The sequence below is a fragment of the Equus asinus genome, chromosome 21 (genome assembly GCF_041296235.1).
Source record: "Equus asinus isolate D_3611 breed Donkey chromosome 21, EquAss-T2T_v2, whole genome shotgun sequence".
Classification (NCBI taxonomy): Eukaryota; Metazoa; Chordata; class Mammalia; order Perissodactyla; family Equidae; genus Equus; species Equus asinus.
Window position 1 is genome coordinate 75775361 of NC_091810.1, and position 15539 is coordinate 75790899.

Here is a 15539-nt window from a genome sequence, read left to right on the forward strand (position 1 = left end):
TAAATTAACCAGAATGTACTGACTGTTGCTTACAATCAAGAACCCTAACTAGTACAGTGCTAGTGTTCTGTTATTTTAGCCTTGGCAATTGCGCTATTTTTTGTCCTTCAATGTCTTTGCTTTGTTTGGAGTGATGTCTTACTATAAATTTTTTGGGTGAGGAGAAAGCTGAAATGCAAATCTCTCTCTTTCTTTCTCTCTCAGTCTTTCTCAGAGTTGGAAAGAAGCAAGAAGAATTTGTACCAGTTCCATCAGCATCTATAATTCTCTTGTAAAATTTACTTTATCCACGCAAGTGAATAGTGTCACTTTTTAAAAAATGGTGGTTGGTATTCAGCTTGTTTGTAAGAATAGTGTACATATATGTTTCTTTATATATTATATTTGTTATCTCTAAAAATAATTTTCTCATTTTGAGGGAAACTTAATGCATCATTTTCTTAATGTCACATGAGTGATAAGTGGGTTAGAATTAGGAATACTGTCCAAGGATTTTTGTTTTTATGTTGCTGCTGATTAGTTAATATTTGTTGAATAAAATATTTTGAAAAATAGCATTTGTGAATTAGGAATTGCAGATTATATTTTAAGTTTGTGGTGAGTTGATTGTTAATATTTAGAATTGATTTTTATCACACAAGCAATGTTTTTAATTGTGGTGAGATTTTCCGTTTATCACCTCTGTCATATTGACTTGTATTTTAGTTAAATTGTCAGTCTAGTATATGGATGATTGAGGCACCGCCACATGCAGAGTAAAGTGGGAAAGAAGTAATGGAAGTTTCTTTTTTTGAGGAGTGGTGTGCAGGACTATTTCCTGGAAAAAATTTGAAATCAAGAATTTGTCTTTGAGACTTTCATCATTCTTAAACGTGAAATGGAACCCTCCCAATAGAAAGATGTCCTTGAGTCCATTACTCGTACACCTATAGGTTGCCAGAACTCTTAGCCTACCCTAAGACCTGTATGTATCGTGACATCCATGGCATGCCCTGCCGTCCAAACTAAGTATTCTGTGATTCAAGGTTGACACCCCTTCTCCCCACCACTCTGCCCCATACTATAGGTTATGTACCACGTTAAGAGGGAAAGCTGTATGAATGAACTATTTTAAACATCTATATGAATATTTGATAGCCCTTTGCTTTCTGAGATATTCTTTTATGAAGAGAATACTTAGTTCTTTAATATTTTGGTTGGTATGTCTCAATGAAGGAAAAACATTCATCTAGTGTTCAGGAAAATGTCTTTGGTCTTGTTGCACATTTAGGGACTGCCTGTATTACATATATGTCTTTATGATAAAGAAAATCAGTATACTTGGAAAATTAATTATTTTAAGTATGTGAGTGTAAAGGGCGGTTGAGGTTTCACATTCTAACCTTTAAATTGTTTGACTCTTTATAAAATGGAATAGTACTTTGAATTATTTTTTCTGTGTTATGTATGTGTGTGGGACATGGAGCTGAATACTTAGATCATTACATACTGCAATTGATATGCTAGACTTGAAGACTAATCTGCATGTCTGCAAGGTAGCATAGTGGTCCTTTCAGGAGTAGAATCAAGACCCAGTAGTACCCCAGCCTCCCTGCCTTCCCAAGAGGAGTTGATTTTATCTTCCTTGTTTGTGTTGCAGGTTCCTCTAGGGCACAGAATCTGCAGCTAGCCATTTCTGTTGCTACTTGCAGTTGAGCTCCACTGGGAGCTGCTAATTCTTTCACTATCTCACATGGGGGCCGGATGCTCTTGGTAGTTTCTGGTCAGTTAGTGGATGAAAAGATAGGCCTTTTATTAATCATGACTTCATTTCACAGATGCGTATAGGGAGGAGATGAGGTCTGCTAATACCTGCTGTGTATACTACTGTTGGGTGCTCAGGGGCTGCTTTTTCCTTGCCAAAAACTTTTCTCTAGTTACTGGTAGGTTTGGAGTCGTTTCAGAAGACCAGTGGCTCTAGGTAGTGTAACTTCATAGAAGGATTTCCCTATATTTAGTGCTGGTTGCCTGCCTGTCTGCCTGCCTCTTTCCCTCCCTCCCTCCCTCCATTCCTTCTTTCTTTTTGGTGACAATTTTGGTTATTTCTTGCTTAACGAAAATGCTCGTGTTAGAAAATTCTATGTAAGAATGCAACTTGTCAGTTTATTCTAAAAATATTGGGTTATCATTTATTAGTAAGGAGGGATTAAATGTGTTTAAAATTTTTTTGTGTAAAAAGGATATCTTATATATCTATTACTTTTTTCATTTAACAGTATATTCTGGGCAGGGAATATAAATCTGTATCATCTCTTTTAATAATTGTATAACATCCTATTTTATGGATGTACCGTATTTAACTAGTTCCTTTGCTGACTATTTGAGTCATTAGAATTTTTCACTATTATGTATAGTACTGTATTCAAAATACTTTTGAAAATGTTTGCATGTATCCCTCATTATTTCCATAGACTAAATGCTGGAAGTGGAATTACTGGATAAAAAGGTAGTTAAATTTTTAAGGCTTCTGATACTTATTCCCAAAATTTGCATTTAACTCCCACCAGCAATTTTTGAGAATCCTGTTTTTTTTCACATCAACAGCAGATATTAATACTCAAAAAGAAAACATCTTTGTTAATTTTATAGGCAAAAAGTAATATCTTGTTTTTAATGCTACTGACCATTTGTATTTGTTTCATAATTTTCTCCTTTGTATTGTTTGCCTGTTATTCAAGTGTTTTTCTCATATTTATTTAAGTACTACATATGTTAAAAAGATCAGCCGTTTTCTGGCTTGTTGGTATTTTTTTCCTATTAACTGTTTTCTGGCTTGTTGGTATTTTTTCCTGTGTCTCGTGTGTGTGTGTGTGTGTGTGTGTGTGTGTGTATGCATATAAAATATATATTCTAAACTAGTAAGTTGAGATATTGCCTTGTCTGTTTTTTGCTTTATTTTTGGGCTATATAGCTGCTTTAAATTTTTGTTTAATCAGACATTTTGTTTCACATAAAATTGTTTATTTTTATTTATTTTCTTTTAAAGATTGGCACCTGAGCTAACAATTGTTGCCAGTCATCTTTTTTTTCTGCTTTTTTCTCCCCAAATTCCCCCAGTACATAGTTGTGTAGTTTAGTTGTGGGTCCTTCTAGTTGTGGCGTATGGGACGCTGCCTGAGCATGGCCTGATGAGCGGTGCCATGTCCACACCCAGGATCCGAACCAATGAAACCCTGGGCCGCCAAAACAGAGCGTGTGAACTTAACCAGTCGGCCATGGGACCAGCCCCAAATGTATTATTTTAAATTAAAGTTTTAAATATAAATTTTTAATCAATTTAGGATTTTTAAATGTTAGTTTTGGGCATATAGTCTATATTTTCTGTTTATGGATGTGCACACAAACTTGCAATAAGGAATATAAAGAACAGAGCACTGAACTGCTGCCAGCTGACTGTGACCTTGAGTCTGAACTTCTGTATCTGTAACATGAACATATTGGTTTAGTACAAATTCAGTTATTTTGTCCATGAACCACGTAAGATATACAATTTAAATTATAACCTGAAACTCACGTATATATACCCACATATAGATATGTGTTTGTAGGTATATATATTCTACTTTTTGTATGTCATACCATATCATGCTGTGCAATGCCAGACTATTAAAAAAAACTGCTTTGTGCAACTTACTAAATTGCTTTCATTACCCACAAAGGAGTGTTAGAGTTTGTGAAACACTGATTCAGTGAATTGGATATGCAAATGGCTTCTAGGGGTGACTGGATAACAGATGCAGATACCTTGCTACTTTAGCAAATCAGAGGGCCTGAGTCCTATCTTAAGGCATTCAAATTACAACAAAACAAAACTTTTCAGATGGGATTCAGCCTGCTAATTTGGGATTCCAGCCTAGTCTAGAGAAGAAAACCAAAGTCATAAAATACAAGCTCATTCCTCTCAGATTGCTGTAAAATTTTCCATCAAACAGTGCACATTCAGGTAGTGGACCGACCATACTTTGAGTAGCATTGGTTTAGATGCTGATCTTTGGATACTTCCCAGTACCTTCCTGCTCTGAAATTCTGTGGCTCTGTCACAACTTCTAGACATGGAAATTAGGAGATAAAATGTCCTCACTCAGTTTTTCTGATTTGATAAGAAATGATGGTTGTGATAAGATCTGAGAAAGGGAAACATGAAAGAGATTATTCTAGTTATCTGAGTTACTCTGGAGGCTGATTAAAGAGGGAGGTAAACTTTGTCCTTTCCATGTCAAGCAAAAGTGATGACACAATATCCCAGCAACTGTGTCCAAAAACAGAAGTTTCTGATGAATAACCTGGGAAAAATCATATAGAAGTTCAGTGTCATTGAAAAAATATAGCAGCATTTGGATACCTATTGAGTCTTATGCATGTGTGTGTGCACACACAAGATTATTATTATTATTTTTTTTTTAAAGATTTTATTTTTTCCTTTTTCTCCCCAAAGCCCCCCGGTACATAGTTGTATATTCTTCGCTGTGGGTCCTTCTAGTTGTGGCATGTGGGACGCTGCCTCAGCGTGGTCTGATGAGCAGTGTCATGTCCGCGCCCAGGATTCGAACCAACGAAACACTGGGCCGCCTGCAGCGGAGCGCGCGAACTTAACCACTCGGCCACGGGGCCAGCCCCCACAAGATTATTTTTATGACCTGATTTTCTAGTTTTGTGGGCAAGATATATACCTACAAGAGAGATTCTGTAATGTACAACTATTAAGGCTCACTTTGGTGACTTGGGTAATTGTAATGGAACCATGGAGCCATTAGACTCCAGATGGAACTTTAATCTGGCTTCTGATTGAGCCAAGTGTCCTTGTAGAGTCTCTAAGCATCTGTTTTGGAAATATATGTGACATTATTCAAAATTTGTACAAATTAAGCCACCCTTGGGTTATAATTCAATTTTTCTTTATTGAGAAATGTATTGTAAACAGTTTTATGCAATCAAGTAAAACTAGCCTGTACCCATTGTTTATTTGCCTATTAACCGGTCATTTATATTTTTGTGATTGAACTCTTAATGGATTTAAGAAAGCTTGCATTATACTTCTAAAGTTGCAATTTGTTTATAAAATGTTGAGTTGTTTCTTAGTTTCAGATAGCTTTCACATAGGTACTTATTTTTGAGAGACTATTTAAAATGCTTAAAATTATGGTGATTTCACCTTTGAATGACAGGAACACCTAAATAATCTGCCTTATTCCAGAATGATGTTTATTTTCTCCCATAATGGAAATTCCAGAGGTGGGGGGGCTCTAGGGCTTGGTCTCCAAATGCTGTATGAACAAGTTTGGTTTATCTGTCTCTCTCCATTTGTCTTCAGGCTGGTTTCCTTCGTGATCTCAGGATGGCTGCTGTTTATCAGCTGGAGCAAAAAACATCCTTTAGTTCCAGCAGAGAGAAAGCAAGAATTTTTCTCCTTATAGCAGACTAAGAGTTCTTTTCTTTAGTTTTGTTGGCCAAGTTTAGACCACATGTCCATATTACTTTTAATTAGTTACTCTCCTATTTACAGAAACATAAATTAAAATTTTATTGTGGGAAGAAATACTAGTTAGGGATTTTATGGTCTCTTTGGCTTTTCTTGTCAAGTAGAGACTGGAAAAATTACTTTTTATATTGAGGGTAACACGTATTTACCTGGCCCAGGTGAAGTGTAAGGAGATTGCATTATTAAATAAATTTTAGTGACATTTTCTTAGGAGACTGTCATGTATTATCACTACTGTTTGTCCCTCCCCCCAAAAGAAGGCAATACAGTTCTTGGACCTCACAGTCCTCAGCAGCTTGTCCTGCCATTTGTAGCTAAGTTTTATTTTTTTTAAATTGTGGTGTAATTTACAAACAGCGAAAAGGTTTGTTTTAATAATTAAGGATGAGTATTGGAAATGAAGAGTTAGAAATTTATGGCAGAAAGATCTTACCCTGGATTAAAGTTAGGAAAAACTGACAATTCTGATACATAAGAGAAAAATTCCTGAAGGAGTATTGGAGCAAATGTAGATTTTAAGTTTGGATTGTCTACCCTTAAATGGTAGTACTTGTATGCAGATTTTCCTAAAGAGTGAAAAGCTGTGTTTTTCTGCTGGTTCGTCCATGTTCTTAAATTTCTTTTGCTCCTTCATGTGTCAAAAACGCATTATTGCAAATATCATTAAATTGCATTTTGTGATAAATTGATCAGAGGTAGTTTTAAGTATAACAATTTGATAAGCAACTCATAGAATAAATAAGGAACCTGTTTACCTCTTTAAGGGTTTAAAAACAATCAGCGTGCTCTAAATGTCTTCCTCACCTTCGTCCCTACATCTGATGGGTCTTGTTGATTTTTCCCTGATGCTTATCTCTGGATTCAGTTCTCCATATTCTGGTTTGGACCTTAGATATCTCTTATTTGGACTCCCTAATTGCTATGCCAGAATATTCACGTGATTCATATTATTCTTCACTTTGCTTTCTTTTGTTAAACTTTTGTTAAGCACCTTTTCATGCGAGCATGTAGATCCTCATTTTGTTTTTAGAGCTTCATAGTCTTCCAAAATAGGGTTGTGTAGTGTATAACTTCAAAATGGTCTTTCTTGATGCTAAATCTGATCATGTTATTCTTCTTAAAAGTTCCCCTCCCTTCTCCTACAATGGTGATTCTTAGGGCAGGGAACATTCACTTTCCAAGGATGGGTAACTCAGTCATGCCTGGGTGGTTTTTGTGTATATGTGTGTGTGTGTGAAGAAGATTAGCCCTGAGCTAACATCTGTGCGCCAGTCTCCCTCTATTTTGTATGTGGGACACCAGCACAGCATGGCCTGATGAGTGGTGTGTAGGTCCGTGCCAGAGATCTGAACCTCTGAACCCTGGGCTGCTGAAGGGAGTGCAAACTTAACCACTATGCCACCACGCTGGCCCCTGCATGGGCATTTTAAAACTCTGTCCTTGAATTTTTGATATACCTTCTTGGTTGAAGATTTCTCTTGTAGTAAAAACTGTAACTGTTTTCAGATAGCAGATGACAAAAGGTAAACTCTTTAATGGTCTGACCTTCTTGCCCCCTTCAATCTAATAATTTTGAACAGCTTGCATTTTCCTTGGTTGGAAATCTTCTGTTTCCTCTTCTCTTTCACTTGTTTGCATTGACATGTGTTTTTTAGTCTGTTTTAATACTCTTTTCCTCTTGTCCTATTCATCCTGAATATTACACTGCTCTCAAGCTGTTTACTAAGAGCTCTTGTAATTTCTTCTTAACTTACCTTCCCCCTGCTAGATTTTGAGCTCTTGAGGATAGACTGCTATTATGATCTTTATATTTTTGGCATGTAGATAGTGTACATAGTAGTACACATAGTGGGAAATGAAATATCTGATTATGTGAATGAACTTTAGTGGAATAACTCTAGAAGTCTAAGTATTTTTATGTTTTTGCATAAAATAGCTGAACTTTAGATAGTGAAAGTTGTCGGATATGTTTTTTGCGGTTGTTAATAACTTGGGGTTGTAGAAAGGCTTTACTTATTCAAACACCTGGTAATAAGGGAAATAAAATAGGTTTTGAGAGTTAAGCCTTCATATCTACACAGGGAGGACCATCGCAGAGATGCACAGTCTCTGGAGGCTTAGAAGCCTTGGCCACTGCCTGATTTACTGTATTGATGCAGCTAAAGAAAGAGGATGCCTATTAAGGGTGGGGAGTGGATTAGTCTGCCATCATTGTAAAAGGAGAGGCCCAGAGATTGAAGTTGGTGGTACTCATCGCAGCATTAGCTGGAAGATATTTAATATTCTGGTTTCTACCTCTGTATAAAGAGATATATGCAGGGAGTTTCATATGGATACTCTAGATTTTCTTTGCAGGTAGAATAGTGATTAAGAGAGAGACTTGAGCAGACGGGTTTGAAATTCTGGCTTTGTTACTTGCTAACTGTGTATCTTTGGACAGGTTTCTCAACCTGTTTGTGCCGCAATTTATTCATCTGTAAAGTAGTGCTAATAGTAGTACCTACCTCATAGGATTGTGGTGAGGTTTAAAATGAGATGATATATGTAAAACTCTTAAAACTGTTCCTGTGGTAAGTACTGTGTGTTAGGTGGTGTTATGTCCTTAATACTTGGGTCCTCTATCTATCTCTTCTTGTAAAAAATCCATACTTGTTTAGGTTATTTGACTTCCTGTATAAGTTTGCCTGCAAGGGGAGAAGGCGCTAGTTATAGCCATTACAAGGGTTCCAGTGCTGTGACACAAATATTCCCAGTTCTTTGGCATTTATTTCTCATTACATGATAAATAAGAGACAAGAGTTAGGTCTGTTTCTCGACCTTGATTAATGTGTTTACCTGAAGTCATGATTCCCTTCTTGAACCTTCTATTAGAATTCACTTTCTAGCTAGCATGGCTCAAGGCGAGACCTGGAGACTATTAAATCCTTAGGGTAATGACTGCCCTCCCGTGACTCCTTTTGAAAGCCAGCCATCGTGTTGTCCCCTGACAAGTCCACACCTCATCCTAGCAGCACTTGGGCCCAGATGCTTGAACTGTTCTCCCATTTAAACGTGTATTTCTCTATGTCTATAGCTGTGTGTTTGACAATTACTGAAATATCCAGTTCATCCTTTTCTACTGAAAAAAATATCTGAAAGCATATGAAATGCATTCAGCATACAAAATATGGTCATATCAAAAAAAAAAAAAAATCTGACATGTAGTGGAATGAACTCCTTGAGAGTAGGGTCTGGGTTTGGGTCTTTTTTTAAAAAAGGTATTTTATTGAGGTCACATTGGTTTATAACATTGTGTAAATTTCAGGTGTACATGATTTTATTTCCGCTTCTGTATAGATTGCATTGTGTTCACCACCAAAAGTCTAGTTTCTATCCGTTACCATACATGTATTCCCCTTTACCCTTTTCGGCTCCCCCGCCCCTTCCCCTCTGGTAACCACCGGTCTATTCTTCTTATCTGTGTGTGTGTTTGTTTATTTTCCACGTATGAGTGAAATCATACGGTATTTGTCTTTCTCTGTCTGACTTATTTCGCTTAGCATAACACCCTCAAGGTCCATCCATGTTGTCACAAATGGCACGAGTTCATCTTTAATGCCTGAGTAGCTGTACCATATTGGGTCCTCTTTATTTCTGTTTTACTTTTGAATTTTGTTTTCAAGGGGTGTCTGAAATTAGTTCAGGTTTAAAAGCTACGTGAGTGGCAGGAACAGGGATAGGGCCTCTCATGGGAATCTGAGACACAGCTTGGTTTTAAGATTTTAGAAAGTGATTCTGGTTTTAGGGCAACATAACAAACCTTTAGCTTTACTCTGTATGCTGTCTCTCTGTCTGGCTACCAACTGGGGTTTCTGTTTCCATATCATTTTAGCTTGCATTGTTACTTCTTCTGCTGCAGCAGCCAGGGCAGAAGGCAGGTTTTTCAGAGATTTTTAGTTCATGTTGTTTCAGAGACAGAGAATCTAAAGCAGCCCATCCTTTCAAGCCAGGTAGTGAAGGTCCTAGTTTACTGATGAGCTGGAGCCTACCCACCCAAGTTCCAGTCATTGTTGCTGCTGTGGTGTAGAACTGGGCAGCCATGCCACAGAGGCTGGGTTCAAGGCAGCTTCTTTGAGAGAGAGAGTGTGACTGCCTTATTCAGTAAAGTATGCTGGTCTGTAGGGGCTGAGAAAATGGCTACCTTTAATCTGAATGTTCTTCCAGGGAAAGACTGCTGTTTGAATATAGGAGTATACTGTTTTATTTGTTGCATGGTAATTCTGTTTGTTTCCTAAGACTGCCATAACTAGGTACCACAAACTGGGTGACTTAACAAATTTATTATCTCACGTTTCTGGAGGCTAGGAGTCTTGAAATCAAGGTGTCAGCAGCGATGGTTCCCTCTGAGAGCTGTGAGAGTGGGTGGTTCTTAAATCTTGATTATTTATTTAAATGTCTCTTTCTTTTTAGTAATTAGCAGATTTACTGAAGATGATTGTCTTACCATATTGGTATTGTAGAAATGTAGTTATGTACTGTACTGAGATGCTGGGATGTTAAGTATGATTAATAAAATTGGAAATGTTTACAGAATTTATGTTGTTGGGTTTCATTTTAAAAAATTGATCCTTTTGATCAGTGTATACATTTTCAAGAGAATTATTTTTAATAGGAAGGTGCCTCCTACATAATAACGTGGCAACTAAGAGTTTTATTTCCAGACACAGGCTGATTTAAGTTAATTATATATCAAAATCTCTTTTTCATATTTTCTCCTATAATGTATCTAAAGAGAGGGTTTCAGTTTTAAAGTAAAATTAAATCTGATTCAATTATCAAACTGATTTGTCAATGTTATTCTAATCATTCTGCTAAAATAAATGTCTTCCTCACTTTAATATTAAATTTAAAATGTAGTTGTAACCTATAGGAATTGTAACAATGTTTTGTATTAATTTTTCCTTTGACTTTGGGTTTTTAATTTTGAATTTTTCTGTTGAAAAGCCCACTACTGGTTTAAATTTTACCTAACCTGATCTCTAATATTTAATTATTCTGATGTAACTGTTTGAGGAATCTACCCCTTTCCCCCAGTATGGGGGATATCTGTTAAGCAGTTCCAAATTTTATGAGTTAAGTCTTACAATTAGAATCACACCTCCACTTCTTATTCACTTAATTTATTTCAGCATTTTTCTAATATATATATTCATGGAGAAAGTTAAAGTTGGTTGCTAGGCTTCTGTCTTCCCTCCCTCCCTTTCTTCTTTTCTTTCTTCCTTCCTTTTACTTTTTATTTTGAAATATTTTAAACTTGCAGAAGAGTTTCAAATATAGTACTCTTCAACCAACTTTTCCTAATGCGAACACCTTATATAACCATAGTATAATTTCCAAAACTAAGAAATTAACCTTGGTATAGTACTTATTGACCAAATTATTGATTTTATGCAGATTTCATCAATTTTTCACTAATTCCTTTTTCTGTTTCAGGATCTAACCTCAGAACCCATGTTGCATTTAGTTGTCATGTCTCAAGGTCTCCCCTGATGTTGTGATAGTTCTTTAGTTGTTCCTTATCTTTCATGATCTTGAGACTTATGAAGAGTTCTGGTCAGTTATGTTGTAGAATCTCCCTCAATTTGGGCTTGTCTGATATTTTCTTATGATTGGATTGAGGTTCTGTATTATTGGGAAGGATACTACTGAGGTGATGTCCTCTGAGGTGCTCAGTGTATTGTATCAGTGGTACATTGTTGTTTTATTACTGGTAATGTGGCTCCTTTATTATTAATTTTCAGGTTCAAATGAGATTCACGTATCATTAAACTAACTATTTTAAAGTGAACAATTCAGTGGCATTTGGTACATTGACAATGTTATGCAACGCACCACCTCTATCTAGTTCCAAAACATTTTCATCACCCAAGAAGGAAACCAGCACACATTAATGAGTTGCTCCTAATTTGCCCCTTCTCCCAGCTCCTCCCTGCAAAATCTGTCTCTAGGGATTTACTTATTCTGGGTATTTCATATAAATGGAATCATACACTAAGTATCCTTCTGTTTCTAGCTTCTTTCACTTCGTATAACATTTTCAAGTTTCATCCACATTTTAGCATTTATCAGTACTTCATCTCTTTTTATGTCAGAATAATATTTTATTGTATGTATATACCACAGTTTATTTATGTATTCATCCGTTCATGGACATTTGGGCTGTTTCTGTCTTTGGCTGTTGTGAATAATACTGCTGTGAACATGCATGTGCATGTATCTGCTGAGTTGTTGGCTCATATGGTAATTCTAACAAACTTTTCAGTTGAGATATTCTTTAATTCTTCTGATTTTCATTTGATTGGATAAATCTAATTTTGTTACAGAATGACAGGGTACCACAAAATTCAGAGCGAAAATATTCTTTGTAGATTTTTCATGTCAGAGTGAGTTATGTTTTAAAACCTGGAAATGTTTGTTGTTCAGATAAAGCTATTTTTTCCTGGATTTGATTGTTGACAGACTTTACCTATTTTTCGCATTTATAATGATAACAAGATACAGTGCTAGAGTTCATGAATTTGTTGTATTTTATGTGTTATCAGTTGATGTTGTGTTGCTTTGTCCTTATTTTGGACAGTTTATCTCCCAACATACAGGAAATTTACTAGTTTAAGGAAACATCTATAAAAAATACCCTGAAGAACAGTTTAAGGAAGTTTTTTATACCTTTAAATACTTTTTCATTTCAGATTTGAGATTTCTTGTATAGTTTTGAACCTTCCTTTGTAATGATTCATTTTCACATGATAGATAAATATAATGTAGTATTGATTTTTAAAAATGCTTTATACTTTTCTATATAGCAGATAGAGAAAAGAGGGATGATAATTCTACTAGAAACCTATGATAAGATGGCAAATGAGAAAGTCAGTCCTCTACTTAAGAGTAGATCAGATCTATGTAGGCTCTTCCTTAGTCCGGTTTTCAGTAATCTTGAGTGACTGAGAAACTTGTGTATAGTCTTTGAATATATTTCCACCAAATAGGAATAGGAATTGGTTTTTCAGTGACTTAAAATAAAATCTTTGGTTTTTAGGTCGCCTTGTTTCAAAAAAAACCCCAGTCTTTTATGTTGAAACTCTGTCAAGCCAGGAAATCTCCCTTTCCTCCTGGTGGGAAGCTCTGTCAGACCTGAGGCTTTCAGGCAGTCAAAGGGCTTTACAACTTCCGTGTTTGATGAGTTTCAACTCTTGCATTTTCAGCCTGCTTGGGCTTTAAGCTCTAGAATAAAACTCATGGTCTATCCTAATCTAACAGTGGACGTCTGATATTGACACTGATCCTGCAGCCCAGTTGTCTTCATTGGAGTAGGGAGGAAAATTTTGAAATTTTTATGAAAAAGGAGTAAATTAATGGACACAGTATTTGAGAACAATTTGAAGCAACAGAAACTTTTTGTTTCTGTTAGCACTTCTCAAAAATCAAGCATTACTATGAAGACTTAGACTTAGAGTCTGGTCGTGTCACTTATGGTAGTGAAATAGCTCTGAAGAGTAAATGGTAGCATCTCTCTCTTAGACTAATGTCACTCTAATTCTAGTATGTGGCCTAGGGGAGCAGATTTAAACTTGGTCCTTGCAATTCAGTTTTTTTCTCTCCTGTCTCTCACTTCTAGGTCCTCTGGTAGTTAATTATCTAATGGTTTGAAGTGTCATTTCGTTGTAAGACTCTGCCTCAGACTATTGCCGAGATTTGGGCAGCTAGGGTGAGGACAGTTAAACATTGGGCTCCATGTTCAGAACTTAGAGTCTCCATATTTTGGAATGCTTGTTGATGATAAAACCACATTCTTATATTATAACATCCTCTTTTCTGTTTTTGGAAACTCAGTTTTTATTATTTTAGAGTTAGAAATATGCTGATTTTTTGTGTTCAAAATTTTTTGTTTAAAAATGATTATGAATTTTAGAGATGTGGAGAGATTTAAATGGTATTTAAGAATTCTTTAGGTACAGCATGATGACTATAGTTAATAATGCTGCATTGTGTTTTTAAAGCTGCTAAGGGTAGATCTTAAAAGTTCTCATCACAAGAAAAAAATTTGTAACTGTGTAGTGATGAATATTACCTAGACTTATCCTGAGGACCATTTTGCAATATATACAAATATTGAGTCATTATGTTGTATACCTGAAACTAATACAATGTTATATGTCAATTATATCTCGATAAAAAAAGTAAAAAAATTATTTTCATTCAATTGAATCAGAGCACTCACTTTTACTTTTTTTTTTTGAGGGAGGTTAGCCCTGAGCTAACATCCACTGCTAATCCTCCTCTTTTTTGCTGAGGAAAACTGGCCCTGAGCTAACATCGTGCCCATCCTCCTCTCCTTTATATGTGGGACGCCTAACATAGCATGGCTTTGCCAAGCAGTGCCATGTCTACCTCCGGGATCCGAAGCGGCAAACCCCACACCGCCAAAGCAGAATGTGCGAACTTAACCGCTGAGCCACCAGGCCAGCCCCCTCATTTTTACTTTTAAGATTAATAATTGAATAAGAACGTCAACTAATTTTTGTAAAAGGGAAGATAAATTCTTGATTTTCATTAACAAGGAAAATTATATGCTGTGATCCGAATAATAGTAATGTTGCCATGTTTTTCATTGTTCCAAGTGATTGAATTGATCTGACAGTATCGAGTACGCTTTAATAAAATGAAATTTTTGTATGTGAATACAGTATAAAATCTGAATATTTCTTTCTTTGGTCAAAAGATGAGAGTACCTTGTGTAAGAAAGCTTAAAAGGAATATGATAATCAGAGTTGCTGTACCCAGAGTCACTGTTTTAGCACGTTCACGACTTTGCACGTTAAGCTACGGACTAAGACTTTAGAATTTTAGCAATGGGTAACATGCATTGAAGATGATCTCTGAAAAGAGAGAATAGAAAATATCTTCAGCAACTTTAAACCAGGTGTGAAGAGGGGAGTACTTTGATAAATTCAGAGCCACTGTGTGAAAGCCCTGCTCTAGAGGCATGGGACTAAATTCACAAGTGTGACATATTGTTTTCCTGCCTTTAAGGAACTCCATTTGGCTTATTTTGAATGTTCTCTCTCCCTCTCTCCTCCCTCTCTCCTCTTCTCTCTCCTCCTTCTGAATTTTTGCTTAATGAGTAGGAGAGAAGAAGTAAAAATCATTTTTACCCATTTGAATTTATTGCTTTGTTATATTATTGAAATTTATTAAGCTGATAAATTAAAAGGATGTCTTATTTAATCATATGCATATCCATATGCATATATTCATCATAGTTACCAGAATCCAGCCATTTCTACCACGTCTATCCCATTCCAGGTCACCATTGTCTCTCACCTGGACTTTACAGAAGCCTCTTTGCTGATTTCTCTTTGTACCAGCCTTCCGCACAACAAGTTTGTTCTCTACATAGCACCAAAATCATTCTTTAATAATGTCAGCTCAGGTTACTCAAAAATTTCACTTTTTTACTCATTAGTTTCTCAAATCTTACAATGAGCTTCAGGGTCATTCATCATTTGACTTCTCTAAAACCTCAACTGTACTCATTCTCTTCCTTTCCCCTACTTCAGTCACAGTGGCCTCGGTGATGTTCTTCAAACATCGGGTAGGAGTCAGCACTACTTCAGAGTCTTTGTACTTGCTCTTCTCTTTGTCTGGAAGGCCCTTCCCTTACGTATCCAGAGGCTGTTTTTCTCTCACTTCTTCAAGTCTCTTCTTAAATATCACTTTGTCAGAGAGTTCTTCTCTGAGCACCTTATACAAAATCATAATCTTGCTCCTTTCTCCACTCCAGCCTCCTTATTCCTTTGACTTTGCTTTATTTTCCTCTAAAGCACTTAAATACCATTTGAAGTAGTGTATATTTATTTTTGTTTATAATCTGTTTACCACCTTCTTTGGAATGTAAATTTCATGAGGGCAGGAACTTTTATTTTCTGTGGAGTATCTAGCTCTTGGAACTGTGCTTGGCACTCACTGTGTTTATTAAGTGAAT

At 36.1% G+C, this 15539-nt stretch overlaps 1 protein-coding gene across 2 annotated transcripts in view; it reads left to right on the plus strand.

Annotated features, from left to right (window-relative positions):
• TBC1D5 (TBC1 domain family member 5) overlaps positions 1-15539 on the plus strand; it is a 564348-nt gene that overhangs the window by 63919 nt on the left and 484890 nt on the right. The gene's annotated exons all lie outside the window — the stretch shown is intronic.